A 15852-nucleotide genomic window follows, 5' to 3' on the forward strand; every position below is an offset into this window, starting at 1 on the left:
CTGAGTCCAACTGCTTCTTTGGGTTTTTACTTCTCTCCTGTGGATCCTCCTTGCATGTAAAATTAAAAATATTAATTAAAATTGTATTCTTTTTCCCCTATTAATCTTTCTTTTATCAATTTAATTCACTGGCTCCAGTTACAGAGCCTAAGAAGGTAGAGGAAAGCTTTCGCTCCCCTACAATCAATGATGCAGTGAAGAGGATAAAAATCTCTAAAAACCTAATAAGCAAGATTAGTATGGTCGCAGAATACAAGATCGATATACAAAAATCATCATAATTTTATGCACTGTAAGTGAACAATGAAGATTTGAAATTATAACACCTTTTACTAAGCATGAAAAAATATTAAATGCTTAGTGAGCCTATGGCAACAGAAAAGACCCATATACTGAACAAAACACTGAGAAATTTCAAAGAATTAAATCATGGAGAAACGACCCGGTTCATAAGTCAGAAGATTCAATATTGCCGAGCTGTCCATTGTTCCCAAACCGATCTATGCTTTCAGTGAGATCTCAATTGGAAACTCCGTGAGCCATTGTAGATATCGACAAACCAATGCTAAAATTCATATGGGAAAGCAAAGCACCTAGAATGGCAAAATAATTCTGAAAAGGAAACAGAAAGCATTCCTTGATTTCAAGCCTTCTTTTAAAGCTGTGGTAATCAAGTTCACATGGTTTTCATGTCAAAATAGGCAACCAGATCGAGGGGACCCAAGACTCGGGTCATAGACCCACATTTATATGGAAAAGTGGTTTTCAACAAAAGTGCAAAGCAATTCAGTGGGAAAATTATAGTCTTTTCAACAGAAAATTCTGGAACAAGTGGATAATAGCTCCCCCCCCATGTCTTCCCATCCTTTTCAGCACATAGAAAAATCACTCGAAATGGATCATGCAACTTGACGTGAAACCTAAACCTGTGTAAGATCCAAATGAAAACATCAAAGAAATTCACTGTGAACTAGGGCCACCCAAAGACTTCTTAGATAGGATACCAAAAGCACCACCCACAAAAGGACAAATTAATACACGGACTTTGATCAGAATTAGAAAGTTCTGCTCTTCAAAAGGGGGCTATTAAGCAAAGGCACAAGGGTGCCTGGGTGGCTCAGTGGGTTAAACCTCTGCCTTCGGCTCAGGTCATGATCCTAGGGTGCTGGGTAGAGCCCCACATCGGGCTCTTGCTGAGCAGAAAGCCTGCTTTCTCCTCTCCCTCTGCCTGCCTCTCCGTGTACTTGTGATCTCTGTCTGTCAAATAAATAAATAAAATCTTTTAAAAAATAAAAAATAAAGAAAAGGCACAGACCGGGAGGAAATATTTGCCAGAGACGCGGTAGAGTGCCGGCATCTACACTCAGATGGAGAGAACTCTCGACCTACAAGTCAGACAACCAACAAGAAATGGGCAAACGTCCTGAACAGACACTTCGTCAACGAACATGTCAGGCTGCCGCATGAGCGTGGGAAAACGTGCTCAACATACTGGCCACCGGGGAGCGAGACTGAAACCACAACCTGAGGCTGCCACACACCGAAGGGAGCGGCGGAAACCCCAAAGGCCGACGACAGCGGTGTTGGCAGGGATCAGGGAGAGCGGGGCTCTCAGGCCTCGCTGGGGGAGGATAAAGGGCGCTGGGTAGTTCCATAAAAATTCAACGTGCACCAAGCACGATGGTGGAGGAGTGCAAGACCTTAATGTCGTCGGGTCCCAAGAGTTCAGCTACACAGTCATCCAACCACTGTGAACCCCGACGAGCCCACCCGGAGCCCGGACAGAACAAGAGCCGCGGTTCCGGGGCAGAAAAGCGACCCCGCGCCGGGAGGCGGGACCGGCCACGGGCGGGAGGACGGGCCGCGGGGGAGGGGCGGCTCCCGGTGGCGGCGGCGCGGAGCCCAGAGTCCGACCGCGTAGACGTCGCTCCGCGGGGGCGTCGCTGCAGGGGCGGGGCGGGGCCCTCGCGGGGACAGACGGTCTCGGTCCCGGGGGTCCCGGAAGGACGGGGTCTGAGGGCGGCGGGGCGCGGGGACCGGAGCAGGGACGCGGCGGCAGGGACGGCCGAGGAGGGGCTCGCAGCTCGGGGTCCCCTTCCCCCGGGACCGAGGCGCGGTCGGGCCGCGGCTCTCCGCGCAGGGACCCCACACGCGGCGGACGCGGGGACACTCACCGTCCTCCTCCGGGGAGCGGGCGGGGGCGCGGGAAGCTGCGGGTGTGCGGACTCCGGACCGGCCGCCAGAGCCGGAGACGCGGTCACAGGCCGGGAGCTCGGAGCCCGCGGAGACCCGGAGCCGGGAGGGACCGACGGCTTTTCTCCCGACGGCTGAGGAGCCGCTGAGCTCCCGGGTTCTACTGGGAGAAGCTGCGCGGCCGCCATTTTTATTCTCCTCCCCAGCTCTACGGAAAGCGCTCAGGGAACAAAAGCTCCAGCGGCCAAGGGGAGCAGGTGACTTAGCGCTGCCCCTGGCACAGGTGGTGCAATTCCGCCTCCCGCAAAGACACTTGAGAATCGGCAACGGCCCCTCCCCCAGAGGATCAGCAAGAACATGCGGCCAAGAGCAAGCTCAGGGACCAGTGAGAACTGCGGAAGTCCAGAGATGGGGAAATGCAACACCTAGAATTCATGGCTCTTTTCCCATGATGCTTTAGTCTTTCAAAGTTAAATTTTTTTAATTTTATTTTTTTCTTAGTCTATTTTTTAAAAATTTTTCATCTTTCCTATCTTACCTTTTTAAACTATTTTATCTTATCAATACCTTTTTAAAAAATCTTTTAAAATGCCATTGTTATAGTCATATTCTATCCCTTATTATGTTCAATCTTATTTTTTTGTATACATACAGGTTTTACTTTCTTTAAAATTTTGGGATACAGTTTCTTATAACAGATCAAAATATACCCTAAATCTAGCTCATAGCTTTGTTCTAGTCTCCAGCCTGATTTTCTCTTCTTTTTTCTTTTTCAACCAACTCATCACATTCTTTTCTCTTCTTTTTTTTCTTTTTCAACCAACTTATCACGTCCTTTTTTAGAATGTTTTTAAAATTTTCATCTTTACAAAAAAAAATTTCATCTTTACAGTCATATTCCATCCCTTCATCATGTTTACCCTTATTTTTGTATATATATGTTTTTCTTTCTTTAAAATTTTGGGAGACAGCTTCTTCTAGCAGACCAAAATACACTCAAAATCAAGTGTGTGGCTCTGTTTTATCACCAATCATATATATGTGTGTATGTGTGTGTGTATGTATATATATATGTATATATGTGTATATATTTATATTAACATATCAGTATTTATATATTATATACATAGTGCATATAATATCTATAATATGTATATATGTGTATAAACATATTACATACATATATATTAAATATATATTGAATATATATTATATTTATATATATTTTATATATGTAAATATGTATATAAACATATTATATACATATATATTTTTAAAATATATATATTTATATATATATACCATGCCAATGGACACTATATATATATATATATATATATATATATATATTTTAAAAATATATATTGTTCCTTCTTTCTTCTCCCCCTGGTGTTTTGGGTCTCTTCTGATTTGGTTAGACACAGGGTATATTTTTCTGGGGTCGTTGCTACCCTTTAAATATTTTGTTCTCTCATTCATCTACTCTTACCTGGATTAAATGACAAGGCAGAAAAACTTGCCAAAGAAAAAAGAACAAGAGGCAGTACTGATGGCTAGGGACCTAATCAATATGGACATTAGTAAGATGTCAGATCTAGAGTTCAGAATGATGATTATCAAGGTGCTAGGTGGGCTTGAAAAAATCATGGAAGATACTAGAGAATCCCTTTCTGGAGAAATAAAAGAACTAAAATCTAACCAAGTTGAAATTTAAAAAAGCTATTTATGAGGTGCAAGCAAAAATGGAGGCTCTTACTGCTAGGATAAATGAGGCAGAAGAGAGAATTATTGATATATAAGACCAAATGATGGAGAATAAAGAAGCTGGGAAAAAGACAAACAACTACTGGACCATGAGAATTTGAGAGATAAGTGATACCATAAGACAAAACAGTATTAGAATAACGGGGATCCCAGAAGACAAAGAAAGAGAGAGAGGGGCAGAAGGTGTATATTGGAGCAAATTATAGGAGAGAATTTCCGTAATTTGGCAAAGGGAACAAGCAACAAAATAAAAGAGGCACAGAGGAAGCCCCTCAAAATAAACAAAAATAGGTCCACACCCCATCATCTAATAGTAAAGTTTATAAGCCTCAGTGACAAAGAGAAAATCTTGAAAGCAGCTCAAGATAAGAGGTCTGTAATGTACAACAGTAGAAATATTAGACTGGCTGCAGACTTATTCACAGAAAGCTGGCAGACCAGAAAGGACTGGCACTATATATTCAGAGCACTAAATGAAAAAAATATGCAGCCAAGAAAACTATATCCAGTTAAACTCTCCTTGAAAATAGGTGAGAGGGAAAGCTTCCAGAACAAACAAAAATTTAAAGAATTTGCAAACACCAAACCAGCCCTATAGGAAATATTGAAAAGGGTCCTCTAAGCAAAGAGAGAGCCTAAAAGTAACAGATCAGAAAGGAACAGAGGATATACAGTAACAGTCCCCTTAAAGGCATTACAAGGCACTAAATTCATATCTCTCAATAGTTACCCTGAAAGTAAATGTGCTAAATGCCCCAATCAAAAGACACAGGGTATCAGAATGGATTAAAAAAAAACAAAAACAAAAACCATCAATATGTTGACTACAAGAAACTCATTTTGGACCCAAAGACACCTCCAGATTTAAAGTGAAAGGGTTGAAGACAATTTACCATGCCAATGGACACAAAAAGAAAGCCGGGGTGGCAATCCTTATATCAGATAAATTAGATTTAAGACACAGACTATATAATAAGAGATGAGGAAGGACACTATATCATACTCAAAGGGTTTGTCCAACAAGAAGATCTAACAGTTTTAAATATCGATGCCCCTAACATGGGAGCAGCCAACTATGTAAACCAATTAAAATCAAAGAAACACATCAACAGTAATATAATAATGGTAGGGGACTTTAACACCCCTTTGCTGAGATGGACAGATCATCCAAGCAAAAGATCAACAAGGAAGTAAAGGCTTGACTTCATCAAGCACATATAATAAAAACAAAACAAAACTCTTGGGGGAGATGGGTCCACACATTTTCTTCCTGGAGGTGATGGCTTCCTAGGCATATTCATATGCCAAAACGTAACACTGTGTACTTCAAGCGTCAGCAGATGATTATGTCAATTGTACCTTAACAAGGACAATCAAAATAAACTTTTTACGTTTTAAAAAATGGAAAAGTAGTGGCCAAAGAGTACAGGGAAAGACCAGCAGATGGTGGCAAATAGTATCTCAGGAAGGAGAGAGTGGGCAGGAGCTGGAATGCTAATAAGAGACTGTATCGGAGGAGGAAAGATAGTGTGTTCTCGTGTAAAACGAAGCCAGTAAGAACATCTGTGTCCCAGGGCTGTTGCAAGGATGAACTGGAACTCTCTGTAAAGTGCAATGATTGTTAATACACAATCCGTAAACGTATCATTCGCATTAATGAGACATGTCAAGCCACAGCAGTTGGGATGATAGAATAAGGTTCCACGGAGAAGAGGGCAGAAATCATGGTGGGCTTCCTGAAGGAGGGGTCGTTTGATCAAAGGCACAAAGGGTACAATGCACCATTATTTAAATTGTTATGTCTCTGTGACCTGTGTGCATACGAATGGGAATTCTCTGCAGACTATCAGTGTGTATACTTTTATATCTTTTCTCATCAGCTCAGCCGCAGCCAGCAGCATGAGGCTCAACAGTTTTAAGCCCTCCATAAATGAGAGTCACAAAGTCATAGAATTTTAGATTTGCAAGGGACCTCAGAGATCAGCTAGTTTAAATTCCTCATTTTATAAGCAATTGCATTGTATTTTAAAGCAACCAAGCAGAAGCGAAAGACCGTGAAGTAGAAGGCAGGTGTTTTGACCTCTTGGTGGCCTCTGGCTCACCTCTTAAACTTTGTGGACTTCAGGCGTTTTGTATGTAAAACGAGTCCAGACTTACTGCCTGAAGACAGTTGGCCAACCCTGCTATTTCCCTTCCCTCACCAAGGCAACAACATGAATTCTTATATATTCCTCCATTTAAAGTTTAAAGAACATTTTAAAGTTTAAAGAACATTTAAAGTTTGGGACAGAGATTACTTATCAATAGTCTCTCTCTCTCTCTCTCTCTCTCTCTCTCTCACACACACACACACACACACACAATCTACAAAAGAAGACACGCAAAGCCAGATCCTGTTCGTGACTTTGTGGTGACCTTGAGTAAGCCAAAGCACGCTCAACCATCTCTCTTCTGAACTACACATCCTCACAAAGAGATTCTGATACATCAAAGCTTGACTTTCTTGTCCTCAGGAACACAGAGAAAGAGGACCGCAAGCCCAGTTGTGGATCCCAGATGCATTTGGAGTATCTCTGATCATGGACTAAATATTACCGTTAATTCGCACTATTCAAAGCAGTTACCTGCTATAAAGCTTCAGTGAATGCTGAACTCGTGAATCCTGAATCACTGCTCCTAGCGTACAGAGAGGGTGGGGTTCCTATGAGCCTCTGGATACATGTCTGCCCACGGATCAATGCATGACTCCATTTTACGTGTGCTTCTGTTTAAAGACACCTTAGTTAATATATATGGTTGATTCATTATCCCCAAACAGTGCTATAACTCATGTCTTTAGCAAGCATGTTTAACACAACACCACCTTCTTACTTCTAGACAGTACCTCAGCACTGTGTTTGGGTACCATTTTAAGTGACACTGACAACAACAACAAAAAGGCACAAAACTGTAAAGGAAAAAAAAAAAGGCATTGATTAGATCATGAAAAGGATACTCATTCATGGTATAAGAACAGAAACAAGAAAACAGAGCACCCCCTTGTTAACCCTCAGCTGGGAACGTGTATATTGGGATGAACCACATTTTTTGCCGCTCTGCACATATCTGCAATGACTGTGAAAAAGCTCTGCATATTGTACTTTGAAAATTTACAAATAAATTTTAGGAAGTGAGTGGGTGAATCTGCAGATACAGGATCTGTGATTTATGAGGACCAATGGTAACTCTTGGACTTGAAAGCATCCTCTGCTTCTAAGCTCTCCCTTTATACCGACCGCAAGGAGCCTGAGGACTGTATTCTCCAGGGTCCCTTGTTAGCTGGATTATTTTCTAGATTCTGCCAATGACAGACGTGGAAGGTGGGAGAGAAGCAAGAACAGTATAGTCCTCGGATATTCGTGGGCAGGGTGTGGGTTTCAGCAGAAGGCTGTGTGATGTCTTATGATGTTTTCCATTTTCCTGTGATTCCATTTCCTTGGGAATTGACTGCTTTGAGTGGCGGTTTCTTACAATTCCTCCAACTGCCTGATTTCCTGATGATTGGCACCACCGATGTTTCCCGCTGCTGTTTGTTCTCCTACCCCTCCCCACTTTGCTGAGACTTCTGTGGAGCACCTGTGATGTTATGATATATAACAGGATATATATTGGATCTTGGTCCCTGACACAGAGTACCTGAAACCTTCATCAATTCCCGAGTGATAAGAACACTAGAAGCATCTTCTGTTTCTGATGACAGAGTCTGGGTGAGCTCTGCAATGGGGGACGGGTCACCAGAAAGACTAAGTCATGATTAGAAGCTTGAAATGTTCAGTCCCACCTTCCATTCTCCAGAGAGTGTGGAGAAGGGCTGGAGATGGAATTAGTAATTCCTCATGCCTATATGAGGAAGCCTCCATGAAAATCCCAGTAGCACTGGGTTCAGAGGCGACCAGGTCAATGACCACATCTACGCCGGGAGAGTGATGCAACCTGACTCCACAGGACAGAGCCTGCTATGCTCTGAACTCTCCCATAGCTTGCCCTATGCATCTCCTCCCTTGGCTGCTCATTTGAATCCTTCACCACGTCCTTTAATAAACTGGTAAATGTAAGTCACTGTTCTCATGAGTTCCATGAGCCACTCTAGCAAATAAATAAAATCTGACGAGGGGATCATGGGAACCTGTGACCTATAGCCCATCAACCAGGTGATAACCTGTGGATATATAACTGACAATTTTTTAAAGATTGTATTTATTTATTTGTCAGAGAGAGAGGGAACGCAAGCAGGGGGAGCTGCAGAGGGAGAAGGGAGAAGAAGTTTCCCTGCCGGGCAGAGAGCCCGATGCAGGGCTTGAACCCAGGACCCTAGTATCATGACCTGAGCTGAAGGCAGATGCTCAATGATGGAGCCACCCAGGCACCCCTGTGATTGACTTTTGAAAGGAAGGCAGGTCTTACAGAACAGATCCCTTAACCTGAGGAATCTGATGTTATCTTCGGGTAGATTGTGTTAGAATGCAGGTAAACTCAAAGTCACCCAGCTGATGTTTCAGAATGTTGCCTGGCAGTAAGAACACGAGAAGAAGGAACACACAGGAGGAAGGACTGGGTTTTTACTCTGCAGCACCTAATTTCCTGCATTCCATCCCTTCCCAACAACAACATCTTGAGTGGTTTCTGCGTCTCTGCCTAAAATCACAACAGCAAACCCATATTTAACCATATTGCTTAGATAGACTGGAACGTACTGATTTATTTGAAAAGAATACATTTGGGGACAAACGTTCCCACTGATCATCTAAGACGCAAATTCCTCTCTCATCATTTCCATTTGCATCTGCCTTGACGGTCAGGTTCTGAAAAGCATGTCAAATGATTTTTGTTATTACATATTCTGATAGGGCTCTCATCTCCAGCTTCCTTATTAAGTTGCAGGCATGATGCTAAGTACTGTAGAAAAGTGATCTGATTCCATCTTTACCACAACCCAGTGGGGAAGAGACAATGTTAGCTTTTACAAAATGAGTCTTAGAAGTTCAATTCCTTGACTAGGGTCATGAAAATAACAAATGGTGGAATAGTGGTTGAGTACAAAGTTTCCCATAAGGACCCCACTGCTGCTTCTGACTTCTGTGAGGACCAGATAACCCCCTATGCCCTCCTTCCCCCCACTACTTCAATATGCCATTAGTCTTTAATAATCTGGTGGGGGGGGGGTTGAACAAAGTCAGATTTTGAAGCTAGGAAAGTGCAGTTTGTATACTTTACATTTTATCTGATGTTCACAATTTCTGACAGGTGACCCATTTTCTCAATCATGGATACAATTATGAAATGAACGTGTGCTTAAGAGAACAGTCCGACTCGCACATCCTCCCTAGATTATTCAGAAGATGACTGTCCCCTTTGCAAATGCACAAGGTGCAAGTGGGTATGGGGAAGGTCTTCCCCAGATAAACCTGTATATTATCTGAAACACTTCTCTGCTGACTCTCAATTCTGTCCAGGCTCTGGGGTCCCATCACTAAAAAGCTCTGAGTTCCGTCACTACCCATCTGAGCAATGCTAAGAGTGGAATGCCACATATTCATTCATGAGCACCTCCTGTGGGACAGGCACTGTGCTTGCAAGCAGACATGCTCTTGAAATGGGGGAGAGACCATATTCATGGATGGTCAAGAACACCTCTTACATGCCATCTGGTCTGTGCCTTTATGGGTCTCAAAATCTTTCATGGGAGACATAGTTAATGAGATGTTGGGCTTTTCCCTTCCTAGAATGAATGAGAAGCCCATTGTTGTGGGCCGAATATTTTTGGTCCTTCTAAATTCATACACTGAAGCCCCCAGTGAGGCTGCATTTTGGAGATGAGGCTTTCAAGGAAGTAGTTAAAGTTAAATGCTCATAAGGTTGGAGACCTGATTCCATCAGATCAGTACCTTGCTTCCTGGCAGGAAAACTAGAGAGGACACTTTCTATTCTTCTCCTGTGGCAATGCCAGCCTTGGGTTTTCAGGGAATCAGCTCGGAATCTATAAGGAATTCATACATGAGAAAGGAATTAGACTGTCTGAGACAGAAGAGGGTCTAGGTAGCTGGTTTTATCTCCTATCGCTGAGAGGATAAGGCTGGGCTAACCCAGAAGGTGGGGAAGGGATTGCAGCCTCCTCCCCAGTGCCCCTCCTTCCAAGTTTCAGCTCCACCCGGACAAGCCCTGGATGTTCTGGGGGACACTCTGGCCTGACTGTCTCCAATTCTCCCTACTTATCCACTCACCAACACCAATAGCAAGGAGACCGTTTTTTTGTCAAAAATGTCTAAATGCTCTCTGCCACCTTCTACTTCCTCTCCTTATTCTCAAACTCTGTTTGTTTTGTTGCTAAGCAGTCATGAATTGAATGCACCTTTACTGCTCCCTTATAATGTGATGTGGGGGAGAACGGTAACTCCTTTTCATTCACCACCTCCCACCCAGGAACTGGGTTTTCTCACTGTTCTCCTGTGTACAAAAGTTGAGGTCAAGTATCAATACCAAATTTTTTGACATTTCTACTGGTGGGGCTGGGGGTGGGCGGGGTTCTGATGAGTTGATCGAGTGGAACACCACCCTGCCTAAAACACCTAGAGCAGTTTTGACTTCCCCGACCAACACCAACAAACCGAAAACCGGAATTTGCCGATTTCCAAGTAGTAAATTTGGAGGTTAAACATTCTCACTGACTTTTCATTCCCTTGTACTTATTCCTTCGTGTGTGAGCCAGGAGTCCCTAGGGTGTGCCACATTAGGGACATCAGTCATTTTATTTGGCCTCAGTTTCCCCCAGCTGTTGCTACTCTTCTAGAGCTCTGTTGTCCAATATGGTAGCCTCTTGTCTTGCCTGGCTGTTTAAATGAGTTGAAATTTAAAGAAACTAGAAATCAGTTCATCAGCTGCCCTTGCTGTGTTTTCTGTGGCTGGAGGTTACGGAACTCTACGACACAGCTGTATAGTATTTCTGTCATCACAGAAAGGTCGGGCCGCACAGCGCTGGAGTTCTAGCAAGGACCACAGCAGAGATTCCTATAGAGGCGAGTCTGGCCAGTACTAAGAGCAAAGGTTTGGGCTCAGACAAACTTGCATTCAAACTCTGTGCCACCCATCTCCGCTATGTGACCTTGGCCACGTTGCTTACCTTTTCTGAGCTTCAAGTCCTCCTTGGCAGTATGGTGAGAAGGACATTCAGAGGGTCAACCATGACAGTTCCATGAGACAGGATATGCAAAGTGCTAACCTCGGACTTCCACACCTGCAGCCTCTATTCTTCGTAGTTCAAGTGCATCGTGGAAAAGGCAGAGCAGGTCAGAGGAACCCGCAGGCAGAACGCCAAGGCCTTCCCTGGGCCACGTGTCCCGTCTAAGGTGGATCGGCTGCTGAAGGTCATTTAGGAATGAGCCTCCCTGCTCCGGCTGGCTTTCTCTGGCAAGTCGATCTGAGAACTTTCATTTCTGAAAGGTAAACAGTACGGAAGGTCAGCAACCTGGCACTTCCTCTGGGTGGGAGTGCCCACTGGCAGCAGAGCTAGGAACTTGGGATTTGCACAGAGCATCCAAGTGAGGATGAAGACATAAAGAAAAAGCCATTAAAGCTAGTGTATGACTCTGGAGTTTGTGTTCCCTTCAAACACATCTGACTTTTAGGATTAATCAGTCACTCCTTCAGCCAACGTTTACTTTTGCGTTTGTGGCCTGCCTGCCGAAGCCAGTGGAAGTTTCTGACGTTGCATGTGTGTGAGGGGTGGGAAGGCAGGTGGGTGGGTGAGTGGAACAGTGGGTTGGGGGTAGGTAGGCTTCGGCCATTAGCTGAGGCCAGGAAGAGGCTTGGCCACTTGCTGATTTGTAATATAAGGAGACACAATGATAGCAATCTCACGTGTCAGACTCTAGGTGCTTGAGAATAGGACGGGGACACTGTGTAAGTGTCAGCAGACCTCGATTTTGTTCCCTGGATGACTGCACCTGTACATGGCCCCCAGGATACCATCATTCAGACTTTTCATGCTGTGGACAGGGACATCTATAAAATGAGGCTAATGGTTTCCAATCAGCCTCTCATAGGTTTCCATTGACAATCAAATGAACTCCTATGTGTGAGGTGCTTTGTAACTGTGGTCTTTCCCTCCAGCAATGCCCTTCCACTCTCTTTCCCTCTGCCTCTGCCTCTAGAAGATAAGTTCCCTGAAGGCAAGTATGTTGATTTTTCCTTTAGTACTTTTGCAGATACTGTTTGTATTGTTGTATTATCCAGTGCCTTAGAGCCAGACAGCTTATCAGGACAAAGCCCATCATGATAGTTCTGTCCTCGGCCTGGGTTTCCTTGCACCTAGGGACTGACCAGTGATTTTGTCTTGGCCAAGGTGATGTAAAGGGGAACTGGCTTAGAGAAAGTGATGTAGAGAAGGTTTATGCCTTCTTGATGAAAATATCCTAACAGCCCACTGAGCCTATCTCCTTCTTCCTGTCTTGGGTTGGAAGCTATGGCTGGAGCTGCAGCAGCCACCTTGAGGTCATGAGGCTCAGCTGACAGCAGAAACAGCATCCTAAACACCACAGAACGTATTCGCTGATACCAGTAATTTTCTGACTGCAGCCTTCTTGATACAAACGAAAACAAAACCCTTCTTTACTCAAGGCACTTTTGTCCAGGTTCCTGTTACTGGGAGCAGAAAATAGTCTTAATTGACATAAAACTCCAGCTTGGCACCTGTCAAGAACTGGCCAAAAATGTTATTAGAAGAATGACTAGATAAATATCTGAATGGACACACGAGTCATTAATCTTTATCCCTCCGTAGCACTTAGCTCTGAGCCCAACATCCAATAAGCCCATGATAAATATTTGTTGAATTCAATCGCAGAACCCAAAGTTATCATTTAGCACACTGAGGAAGGGAGCCAGAAATACTTCTCTGAATAACCCAACTGCCCTTTTAAATAACACAACAAAAACTGCCAGATCTCGGAGTTGGAGGAAATAGGAAATTGAGAACATCTAGTACCCAAAAGCGCTGCTCCAATTTAGAAAGCCTAAAATAATACCACTCATCACTCTTGTCTCCTGGCAAAGTACAAATTAGTGGCTTGGAAAATTCCCCCAGGCTGGAGGGTGACACAGACATTCGTCGGCATAGGAAAAGCCCTCATGGCCTGCTACCAGGAGGTCTGCTTTCCAGGGAGTATTTACTCAGACTCCCCAATGTCCAGAAAACCACGGGGCACCCAATTTAAAGCTATCGCCATGAAAAGTCAGCTTTAATAAAGCTCGGAAGGTCAGAGCATTCCCACTGCAGACAGAGGCTGCTCCCTGCAGCTCGCCTGCATGCCAGCACCAAGCATGAAGGAGTCCATAAAGGACAGACGGGCATTGCCTGTAATCCCTCCCCTCTTAGCCAGTTCCCTACCTTCAGCAGAAGAGACTCAGGCCCACCTCGCCTTCCGTGGAGATAGCTCTGCAGACGGCCTCCCTCCAGGAAGCATCATGTCTGGTCTGCTTGGGCCCCCAGCAAGAGAGGAGGATGGGAAAAACACCAGGCAGAGTACTGCACATGAATTATTAATTCTTATCAGCATATGAAAATACTCTTGGTGACAAGCGCTGCCGAAAGATCGCTCGTGGCAGCCGGGCCCACGTGCATGGAGTCGGCTAGCCGCCTCTATGCATGGAAACTAAGCATATGTTCAAATACAGCGGCGACAATTACGGGGTGGCCGCTCTGCCCCAGATGCGGTGTTCCGCAGGTAGGCACAGAGGCAGAGATGGGTTGTGCACCCACCTGGGCTGGGGTCGGACCCACGGGATTCTGATGCCGGCCAAACCATGTGTTAATTTGTTCCTTCTATGATCCAGTTTTCACATCGATAAAATGCCCAAAGTATTGAAGCCCAAAGACTAGCTGTGGCTATTAAATAAAACAATGTAGCTAAATGCATTGCTGGGTGCCTGGCTGCTTGCGGAATGATAGATATGATACATATCACACAGACACAGCTCTCTCCCCTGCTCCTCTGGGAAGAGGAAACGGAGTCCCGGAGGGGAAATCAGCAACAGACAGGGCTAGCAAACTGTCGGAACCCTGACCTTACAGCCTGGGTTCCCTGTCTGGGGGTTGCCTCTCAGGAAGCTGAGGTTCAGCAGAGACCCAGGCAGGGAGAATGTCTTACAGAGCAGGCACTCTACAGCATTTTTGCAGTTCCTACACTCCCCTGCCTCGTCCCCAGCCCAAGGCTTAGTTCCAGATCTAACACTGGAACTCAGGAATGTCCTGCCTCTTCCGGGAGGGCTCCTTAGGGCGAAGGAGCTGGCAGACCCAGATCAAGTAGCAATTCAAAAGGACCTTAGGGGCTACCAGCCCTAGATTCATTAAGATCTAATGAAAACCTGTCAGGAGGCTCAGCACGGGCACTTATTATGAGCTGTTTTTTCTTTTTCCTTTGTGCCAGCCTTTTATAGGATCCTGTGTCTGGAAAGCCCAGGGTCAGAGACCGGGGCCAACAGGCTGGGGCGACCACAGCCACAGCTAGACTGTGTGGTCTGATGCGCAGGTGTGAGTTCAGGGTGGTCCTTAAAAAGATAAAATTACAGGTCACTGGGGCCAAGGTCACCGCTGAGATGACTGTGACTGATGAGCACCTACCAAACAGCGGGAGGATCCGTTTAGACTGTGGACACCTGGGAGATGAAGGGGGGAAAGAGAGAGGTGGGTGGTAAGAAGGATCTAGCACTTGTTATGCATTAGCTCTGTGAATAAGTCCAGGAGTACTGGTCACCCCAATCCTGCTCAAGCACCACAAGCATCCCCACTACAAGAGCCCTGAACCTCTTGAAGATCTTTAGACGAGTCTAGTGTAGTGGACATTTGTAGAGTTCGTGGCTGTGCCATGTCCGTTTTGCCTTTGGTATTGGCATCTTGACTTCCTTTTGGGAAACTGCTTCCCTCCCCTGAGATACAGGATGGAGAAGCCAAGAAGCAGAGGTGTGGCACCTGAGCAGGACACTGCGACAGAACGTGAATCTTGAGTCGTGACCACATGCATGAAGGTGATAACAACGCTTGGTTATTCCAGAAGCTGTGTTCTGGTGGGGCTATCAAAATCCATGCTCCCTAGACCCTATAAGAGACACTATACAGTACACAAAGAAGGCCAGGACAGGAGGCAAGGGTGGTTATGATGGGCAGGGACTTGGAAGGAGCAAGACCAGGATACGGATGACCAAGCAGTTGGCGGAAGACATAGGTGAGATGGAACTTTTACAGGGGCTGGTATATGAGGATATTTGTACCCAGTATAAATGCTCACCAGAAAGTCCCCTCCGCCGAGGATGGGCAGAGGGACTCTTCCTTCAATACCAGTTACCCAATACCAAGAACAGAAACTAGCGATCAAAATGGCAGCTATTAAAATGGCAGCCTTAGCTAACTAAGGCTGGAGGGTAGGAAAAGGCTCAGCAAAATGTACTTCCTCTCACCATGGCCCTCCTGTCACCTATTGTCACTCTAGAATGACCCGCATGCTGGTCAGTAACCAACTGTGGACACGAGGAAGCACCAGTACAATACAGTGCCTCTGGGAGGTCATCCAGCTACCCTAGGGCGGGTCAGTGACACGGAGCCACTCCTGTCACAGGGGCCTGTGCAATTTGTCCTGTGGGAACAGACCCCCATTCTGGGTTTGTTTGCTTCCCCTCCCTGGCTTGTCAGGCCTCCGCCAGCACCGTCATCCATCAAGTTACTGAATACGTTATTCACCGTCTCACACAACATTGCTTCTGACCAAAGAATGTACTCCCCAGGCAGAGAAGAAAGGCAATGAGCTAATGTCTATGCAGTCCACTCTTCTCATGAGTCCTGTGAGCCAGGAGCTTCTGACTTCGCAG

Source organism: Neovison vison, chromosome 14, assembly GCF_020171115.1.
Source record: "Neovison vison isolate M4711 chromosome 14, ASM_NN_V1, whole genome shotgun sequence".
NCBI classification, from domain to species: Eukaryota; Metazoa; Chordata; class Mammalia; order Carnivora; family Mustelidae; genus Neogale; species Neogale vison.